Source organism: Sinocyclocheilus grahami, unplaced genomic scaffold (assembly GCF_001515645.1).
Source record: "Sinocyclocheilus grahami isolate Dianchi unplaced genomic scaffold, SAMN03320097.WGS_v1.1 scaffold16.1, whole genome shotgun sequence".
Classification (NCBI taxonomy): domain Eukaryota; kingdom Metazoa; phylum Chordata; class Actinopteri; order Cypriniformes; family Cyprinidae; genus Sinocyclocheilus; species Sinocyclocheilus grahami.
Window position 1 is genome coordinate 5,018,490 of NW_015505195.1, and position 9,790 is coordinate 5,028,279.

General features: G+C 37.4%; 1 protein-coding gene across 1 annotated transcript in view; it reads right to left on the reverse strand.

Annotated features, from left to right (window-relative positions):
- LOC107550107 (membrane-associated guanylate kinase, WW and PDZ domain-containing protein 3-like) overlaps window positions 1-7,956 on the reverse strand; it is a 43,127-nt gene extending 35,171 nt beyond the window's left edge. Inside the window, exon 1 of the mRNA XM_016231334.1 lies at window positions 7,627-7,956. The gene's annotated coding sequence lies outside the window, so the exon portion shown is untranslated. The remainder of the gene's footprint in view (window positions 1-7,626) is intronic.
- Between the last annotated feature and the right edge of the window lie 1,834 nt (window positions 7,957-9,790).

The window sequence follows — 9,790 nt, forward strand, 5'->3', positions numbered from 1 at the left end:
CTCCATCAAGCCACTCCCATAATAGCTGTCACCACTCAAATTAATGCACGACTCTACATTATCTGTATAGCATGTGTGTAAGACTCGAATACAATTATGAAGTAATCATTTTATGACGAATAAATCTTTCATTGAGTAAAACCGGCTGTGTCTATAGTATTAAAGACTACACAACATTATTATACTATCTTTAAATTAATTTTTAAATGATTATTATTTTAAATTATTGTCCCTGGATCAGTAGGATACACTTGTAATAAAGTAGCGGTGGTAGCATACAGATTTTAAGTATCAGTTCTGCTTAAATAGATGCGATCTAATCCTGTTTACATGAAATAAACCTGCTCCAGAGCAGGTTTAAGCTTACGGACCTGTTGCTATGACAGCAACTCCAGGATGAGCTTCGAAGAACCAAATAATCCAAGATCATGCCAAATCGTCAACAATCAAATCCAGCTAACTGAGTTAGCAACGTACGAAGAACGGGCCCCAGCTGTCTACCAAGTTAAACCAACTGAAGACCAGCTTGGACAGGTCAGAAGACCACCTTAAACTAGCATAGGGTTTTCTGCAGGGTTACCTACAAATCAGGGTCTTTGCACAAAAACATATTCAGGGTAACCAACCAAAATTTTTGTTTTCAAAATAGTTTAATTGAATATGAATAATTTCGGATCATTTTGAAGTCTCAAACATTTTTCCTGTGTGTCTCTTATCATGAATGTCATCATATTTGTTTATTGGTTATAGTGACAGCCTTAAGTAACAAACATATTTTAAATATGCATTTAACCTACACTACTGTTCAAAAGTTTGGAATCATTAAGATTTTTTTTAATTATTGCTTATACATATAAAAAATTATTACTTACTCATCAAGGACACATTAAATTAATTAAAGGTGACAGTAAATGTATCAATTTCAAATAAATATTGTTCTTTTGAACTTTCTATTCATTAAAGAATGCTGAAAAAAGTTTCCATGAATTTCTGAAGAATCATGTGACACTGAAGACTGGGAGTAATGGCTGCTATCGCAGTAATAAATTTAATTTTAAAATATATTGAAAGGTTACGTTTAAAAGAAGTCTCTTATGCTCATCAAGTCTGCATTTATTTTATTAAAAATATGCAGACTTGATGAGCATAAGATACTTTTTTTTTCTTAAATCAAACCAATCCCAGTGGTATTCCACAAGCTAAACACATGATACGCGTCTCCAAATTGAAACAAAACAAGCAAACAGATGGTCAAACCGCAGTGGGGGGTGATTCCATCCACAAACACAATTTACACAGGCTCATTAAAAATGCATTGATCTATTTCAGGTGTCAACGATTCTGCTACCAAAAATGTACATGTTTTTGCCAGCAAAATCAACGGGGCTTTCCACTAAAGATGGTAAAGTAAAAAAAATTTTAAATACACAACAAATCAGTATCACAGAGGATCTGCCAAATTACGCATCAGGTTTGGCTGCAGAAGGCCCTCTCTCTCTTTCTCTGCATGCATGTCCCTGCTGCTTAGACATATAGCAACTCATATAGTCTCTATAGAATTTAATCAAAAGCTAAAGACACTAGAATCCAAGCAACAACAAACGCAACTCATCTGAAAATTACATAACACACTTCAGCCTTTCTGATTACAATCCTGCAGTGCAAAGATAACACACTAGTTAATGCATCGTCTGATATACATCAGCGAGGGTGGGGTGGCTGAGTCTTTAAATGGACAATACCAACAGAGCTACAGTTACAGTAACACCATTGCAGTAAACTCAGGGAGGAGAGGAGAGGAGACTGTGCATTCTGGCGCTGCAGGTCTTTTCCATTACCTCACAAAGAGAGAGAAAGTTATTACTCCAGGTTGTACAGACTCTGCCTGGAGCTGTGGAGAAATAGCAGAGCGAGTCACCTTAAAAACTAAAAGCAAACAGTGGGGTGAGCACTTCAAATGCCCGGTATCAAAGTCCATCCAACTTGCCGCAGTGTGTTCGCACCTCACTTGAGCACACACAGTACAGTGTGAATGTGAAATGAGTGTGTACAGTTAGCTGGAAACCCTCTTATGCAGGTAAAATAAGACTCAGCACTTAGGATACAAGATTAATATATAAATTAGCTTTAAATATACATCTGGATCTTGTCTACCACTTTGTTCGCTATGTTTCTGGAATCCCTCTGGGATGATGTTTCACGTGTCATAGACATACCCCTACAGCCGAAGGCAAGTTTCTTCACGTATATCACTGTTGTGTGACATCTGTGTATTTTATCAAGATCTAAAGCCCTTTCCCTCTTTGATTAAATCCTGCTTGTATCCTCTGCATTACATATGCATGCTGAGTCTTCATGGGCTGCTAAGATGTTGAGAATAATTGATTAAGTACTTTGGAAAGGTGCCCAAAACTGCCACCCTATCCTACTTATGAATAAAGAACGTATAACCCCAAACAAAATAACCCCAAACAAAAGAACTGTTCGTGTTTTTCATACCGTTCAAGAGCATTTAAGGCAGACCTGCAAAGAATTAATGTTTCCAATGCAACAGATCCATTTCAAAGTCATTCAAATGGCCAGTGTACTTCCAAGTCAACTACGTTTGCACGAACAGCATCAGGAAATCTTCGATATGATGACTATGCAACATGACTATTTTACATTTATTCATTCATGCTTTCATCCAAAGCGACTTAACTGCCAGTCAAAATTCTCGTATGTTTGCTGAGGCTGCATTTATTTGATCAAAAGATGTTTCCAAAACAAAAATACTAACATATTTTTTATAAACATTTTTCAACATTTATAACAATAAGAAATGTTTTGAGCACTTAATCAGCATATTTATATAAGATTTCTGAAGGATCATGTGACACTGAAGACTGCTGAATAACTGATAACACTAATAATAAACACTAATAACTGCTGAAAATTCAGCTTTTCCATCACAGGAATAAATTACATTTTAATTCGAATATATTCAAATAGAAAAGCTATTTTTTATTTGATTAATATTTCATTCTATTACTGTTTTTACAGATTTTTGTTAAATAAATGAAGCCTTGATGAGCATAAGAGACTTCTTTCGAAAACATAACAAAATGTAATTATTCCAAACTTTTGACATGGTAGTGTAAATAAAACAGCAATATGTAGTACACAATGCCAAGTTTTAAGTATAAGCTGGATTAATACTCATCTAAAGCCCTTTCCCTCTTTGATTAAATCCTGCTTGTATCCTCTGCATTACATATGCATGCTGAGTCTTCATGGGCTGCTAAGATGTTGAGAATAATTGATTAAGTACTTTGGAAAGGTGCCCAAAACTGCCACCCTATCCTACTTATGAATAAAGAACGTATAACCCCAAACAAAATAACCCCAAACAAAAGAACTGTTCGTGTTTTTCATACCGTTCAAGAGCATTTAAGGCAGACCTGCAAAGAATTAATGTTTCCAATGCAACAGATCCATTTCAAAGTCATTCAAATGGCCAGTGTACTTCCAAGTCAACTACGTTTGCACGAACAGCATCAGGAAATCTTCGATATGATGACTATGCAACATGACTATTTTACATTTATTCATTCATGCTTTCATCCAAAGCGACTTAACTGCCAGTCAAAATTCTCGTATGTTTGCTGAGGCTGCATTTATTTGATCAAAAGATGTTTCCAAAACAAAAATACTAACATATTTTTTATAAACATTTTTCAACATTTATAACAATAAGAAATGTTTTGAGCACTTAATCAGCATATTTATATAAGATTTCTGAAGGATCATGTGACACTGAAGACTGCTGAATAACTGATAACACTAATAATAAACACTAATAACTGCTGAAAATTCAGCTTTTCCATCACAGGAATAAATTACATTTTAATTCGAATATATTCAAATAGAAAAGCTATTTTTTATTTGATTAATATTTCATTCTATTACTGTTTTTACAGATTTTTGTTAAATAAATGAAGCCTTGATGAGCATAAGAGACTTCTTTCGAAAACATAACAAAATGTAATTATTCCAAACTTTTGACATGGTAGTGTAAATAAAACAGCAATATGTAGTACACAATGCCAAGTTTTAAGTATAAGCTGGATTAATACTCAAGCTACAGTAGAGCAAAAGTGGAATGTTGAAAACTCTTCCCTTACGGTTTTCAAAATGTGACTTCAAACCTACTATAAGGTTAGAGCTCTACCTAAATGAAAACTAAATGTCCAGATGTCACTGGGCTAAGAAGAGAGATGTAGAAGAAAGTTTTGTGGATGGCATTCTGAGGTGGGATATTTGGGTGCTGAGATCCCACTGCTTGTTTGACATTTTGTCGACATCTAACGCAGCAACTCTTAATGTCAATTATTTGTTCATGCTGTGAACAAGACTGAAAATCAGAGAAGAATGGAAATTTGATTTCGACCCCGTGAAGCAAATGATTATGGGATGTCTTGATCTTATTGTATTGTAGAACTGAACATTAACTTGATCTCCCAAATTAGAGAAACACAAGACTACACATCATCACCCTCTGCTCTGGAAAAAATCCTAACTTGGTTTACTCATTTTATTTAGTCTTCCAGGCTGGTCTGTTGCCTGGTTTCAGATGGGTTTGCAGCACTTTACATCTGGTCAGGGCCTCTTAAACCAGCTAAAAACAGCAAAACAGTTTAGGCTGTTTTAAGCAGGATTTCTTAAGCAAGATCAGCTTGGCATAGGCAGAAAATGTCTTCAGAAGTTCTTTTCGATGGAAAAGGTACAGCCAAATAAAACTCAAACTTCCACAAATCAGATCCCAATAATATTGAATCACTCTGAGACATGTTTAAAATCTCTCTGCGGCATCACACTGCGAATCGCTGCTGTGTAGAGAGCCTCAGGTACATCAGTCTGCTGTTATGTACTGAACCATTAAAGCGTCCAGAGCGATGAAGAGCCATGGGGTTTGTTTTTTCTCCACATCAGCAGTCAAGGTTCCACAATAAAAACAAACAATCTGGAACTCAGAACAAACCTCTTCAGTTAAAAGAGGTCACTCTAGACGTGATTCTAACATGATTTAAGTCACATTTATTTAGGACTACAATTCCCAAGCTCAAATGCAATAATTTCAGCAACTTGTCGCTTTTATAACCAGATTCCGACACTGAAAGTGTCTTTTCACTGCAAATTGACACATTACATGCAAGTCCACTATGTATTCCAGAGATGAAATTTTACAGCACCTGCACACATGCTCATACATATGAATACCCACAATGCACACCTGCTCAGGCTCATTTGCATGAGGACACTATTGGCTGTTGATTTAAGTCCATAACCTTCATGCTAGCAGCTTTTACAAGAGTAACAAGTAAATGTAACGGGGAGAGCAGAGGACAGGAGAGGAGAGGTATGAAACTGTGTTGCCTGGGGGAAGGATAGAGTGAGATACAGAAGAGTGACGGAGGGAGGCAGTTCTGCAACATGCCAAAGTGTCAGTGATTGACATACTTTATCATATTTTTACATACTTTATCATATGCAAAATGGATAAAAATGAGCATAATGTGTGTGATAATGTGAATATAATGTTTACAAATGCTTTAGCAATGTAAACCTGGAGTTGTCATGCTGATCGCTTGTCATGCCAATAAACTTTTGAGTGTGAGCATGTGATGACTAAATTGTTCTGATCTGAGGACCAGAGATATTTTTGTAATATGCTATTATAGTTAGTATTATATTTTTTTATATTTTCATTTATTTATTCGTTTTTTATAATATATTTTCCATTTTGTGTGTTTGTCATTTTATTATTATTAATTAATATCATTAATATTAATCATTTTAATTATTTATTTCAGTTTTAGTGAGTTAACACTAAAACATCAAATATTTAGTTCATACTAAATACAAAAAAGTATTATTATATTTTATTTTATTTCAGTTAATGTTTATTTTATTTCAATTTTATTTCAGTTCATATTTATTTTATTTCAAGTAACAAGAGTTTTTATGGTTTTAGTTTTCTAGTTTTCTTGGTATCTTCCAAGACATGGATGACCTTCTTTAGGGTCACGTGCATTTTTTTTTTTTTATAATTTTATTTTGTTCCTTTCTTATTCACATTCTCTTGCATAATTGTATCTCTACATAGATTATTTTCTTCTATCTTGTGTATTGTCTACATTAATATTATTTGTCTAGTTGTATTTTTATTTTTTTCTATGTAGCCTACTGGAAGCTTCAAGACCATTTTGTGTGTGTGTGTGTGTGTGTGTGTGTGTGTGTGTGTGTGTGTGTGTGTGTGTGTGTGTTTGTGTGTGTGTAAACATACTTGGCAATGAATCTTATTCTAATTCTGTTTAACAATGGACTGTTTGCTGAATGACACATGCCCTGCCAAATTCCCTCACAGATAGCTCAGCGGACAAACACATGTAACTACCATTTCTCCTCATAACATGCCTGAGATCTCACAATAAAACACACTGATATGCTGTAAGTGTGTGGCCATAAACGCTGTGGAGGGTTATGATGGTGCCGAGAGGGGCTGCATGCTGCTAGCCAATGACTGCAATGGTCATTATTTACCAGCAGAGTGGACTATGAATCCCACATCTCATCTCACATCACTGCAAACACACAGCACGGAGAGTCGCAACTGGTTTGACACATTTTCTCAGCACCTGCTCGCTCTCGCATTACACACTCTACACTTTCTGTGTCTCTCTCTCTCACACACACACACACACACAGTGTGTGTGTAAACATACTTGGCAATGAATCTTATTCTAATTCTGTTTAACAATGGACTGTTTGCTGAATGACACATGCCCTGCCAAATTCCCTCACAGATAGCTCAGCGGACAAACACATGTAACTACCATTTCTCCTCATAACATGCCTGAGATCTCACAATAAAACACACTGATATGCTGTAAGTGTGTGGCCATAAACGCTGTGGAGGGTTATGATGGTGCCGAGAGGGGCTGCATGCTGCTAGCCAATGACTGCAATGGTCATTATTTACCAGCAGAGTGGACTATGAATCCCACATCTCATCTCACATCACTGCAAACACACAGCACGGAGAGTCGCAACTACATTTTCACATTTTCTCAGCACCTGCTCGCTCTCGCATTACACACTCTACACTTTCTGTGTCTCTCTCTCTCTCTCACACACACACACACACACAGAGAGAAAAACACCCATATTCGTTTAAACCTGACAGGGTTACGTTGCCTCCAAACAGGAGTGCTCGAGGCCGCTGTTTTACTAACGTTACGTGGACCAACAGTTCACTCACGCGCTCGCGCTAATGTACTCCTATTGTTGTCTGAGAGGCGCTTTCACGCGAACATCTTTTATTAAAGATAGAAACGAGTAGCACATGCAGATTGAAATGAATCGCGGTAGAAGATGTGGTGGAGATAGTTGACAAACAGAGCAGCTGACAAGGAGAGCCCGCGCGGCGTTAAATGCTGCAAAGGCAAAGCGGCTCTCCTGGCATCAGTCGCCACGCAAGGACATAATAGAATTCGTGCGGTACACCTACAGAAATGAATGGATAAAAGCATATGGCAGTAGTATCGGATGGTCAGCCAAGCAATAATGCGATGGTCTGTCACATACCTTCATAATTCCAGCCTCCCCCCGCCCGACGTATTGCCTTATGGCTGTAATCCTTTACAATTCTCTATCAATATTGATTGCCTACTGGAGTCGCAGGTGACTGCAGATACGCCGTGTTGGAAGAGCACTACGGGTTGAGGTCCATAGCTCTGCGCTGCTGAGGATGAACTGGCCGGAGAGGGAGGACAGTGTAGCATTACAGTCCCGCGCGGTAGCCTCGTGCCCTCAGGGCCGCTCAGCTAATGGAACATGGGTCAAAATTACGCTGCATTCAGTACAGCCCTGTCTTTGCAGGTTTGGCAATAAGGAAGCGATGATAAGGCAGCCAAGCGGAGGGGAGGAGAGGATGAGGAGGAGGAGGAGGAGGCAGGGACGGGGAGGAAACGCTGTGTGAAACAGGGACGGATCGGACCGCCTATGATTGGAGGTGATTGGACAGCGCCGCGCGACACTGGGAACACATGAACTCGCCGTGACTCTTTACCCAAATACTTCAATCAAGATGTATTTGAATTGATAATGAATAGGACTGCATGCCTCTCATTAAGCATGCGAAAGTTATGATCAAATATACGAGGCAAGTATGGGATAGCCTATAAAATATATTTGTTTTGGTGACACTTTGAAAATCGCTCATCTAAGATATACTGTCAACAAGTGCAAATTAATTCACGGACAAATAATTTTTTAATAATTAGCACTAATTGTGCATTTTCATTCTTGGTCACAGTCTTCTTAAAACAAGAACACTTTTACTCGAGTTTATATTATTTTATTTTATTTAACCTCATGTTTGGCTAGTTGGTTTATGCAGTTATTTCTATTTTTGATTTTATTTTTTGTTAAAAAGAAACGTAAATACATGCTATTAACATTAGGCAGGCTAAATAAATATCCTAAACAACACAAAAGTTAATTAATAACAAAAAAAAGAAATCAATTATTTTAAACATAAGAATCCAAACAAACTTGAAGGTTCCCACATGCCATTAGATCATTAAAACGTAGCCTATTACTTAAAAAATAACAATAATAAAAATTTTACAATGTACTATTCAGTTTGTCAATGAATAGGTTTAGCATGTTTACTCTTTTTTCCATTTTTACAGTTAAGAATATGTTCAGATTGAGAAAATATTTTTAGAGTGCAAAAAAGCCTTCAAACCATGTCTACGAAATTTTACTCCTAAATTTTACTCCGTTTGACCTAAACTGACATAGTTTGCTAACTCTGTGCATTAATAAAAAACGTGTATATGCATTTATAAAAGTTTTGTATTTGTAACGAACTGTGGCTGTTTTGTTTCCTTCACATTCCGTCGATGAGCTTGCAGGTGGGTGTCACTCTTGGTGGTCTGCTCGCTGCAGCAGGCTGTCGTTGATCTAATGGGTTACGGTTCGCTATGACGTCGGCGCAAACGCTACTAAAGACAATCGAAACTCTGTTCCAGAAGCACAGTGCCGTGTGTGTTGTAAAACACGGCATGAACATTATTGTAATCCTCAAAGATTCGCCCACCATTATTACACCACTGTTTTGGATGAAAAAAGGAAGTATCGTAAGCGTCATTACTACTGCGCACACTTTATCCATGTGCTCTCTCCGGTTGCCAAGGAAACTGTGTGGGTATCTTGGAAACAGTGGCAGTAGCGCATGCAACCCGTAAGCAGCACCCACCCCAAGCAAGACATCATCTTTGGATAGTTTATTTTCCAATACGTCCAATTGCCTCATAAAGACTATATCAACGAGAGTTAACGGACAATTGCATCGAGCTGCTTGCGAAGAAACAACCGAGTATTTCTTCAATAATGCATACAGTCCTTCGGTATCATAAATAACATGGGGCAATTAACAAGCCATTCTCTTCATTACAGAGGGGGTGATGGAATGCCAGTGCCACAGTTGTGTGGAAGCGTGTATGTGTTTAACTGGGGGTTAAAGTCAATGAAGTACCTTAGAAAGTGCTGACTCAGTTTTAGTACAGAAGCGCCTGCTTACTGCAATCCCAGTGCACCTCTGACTCTGAGTATAGACTGTACATGATAGGAACAAGCAAAAACGCACTTACATACAGTTAAAAAACACTCAGATTTAAACACACAATAGTGTGCCCATAGTTTATTATTCTTTCACGCTACTAGCACTTGTATTAGGTTCAAT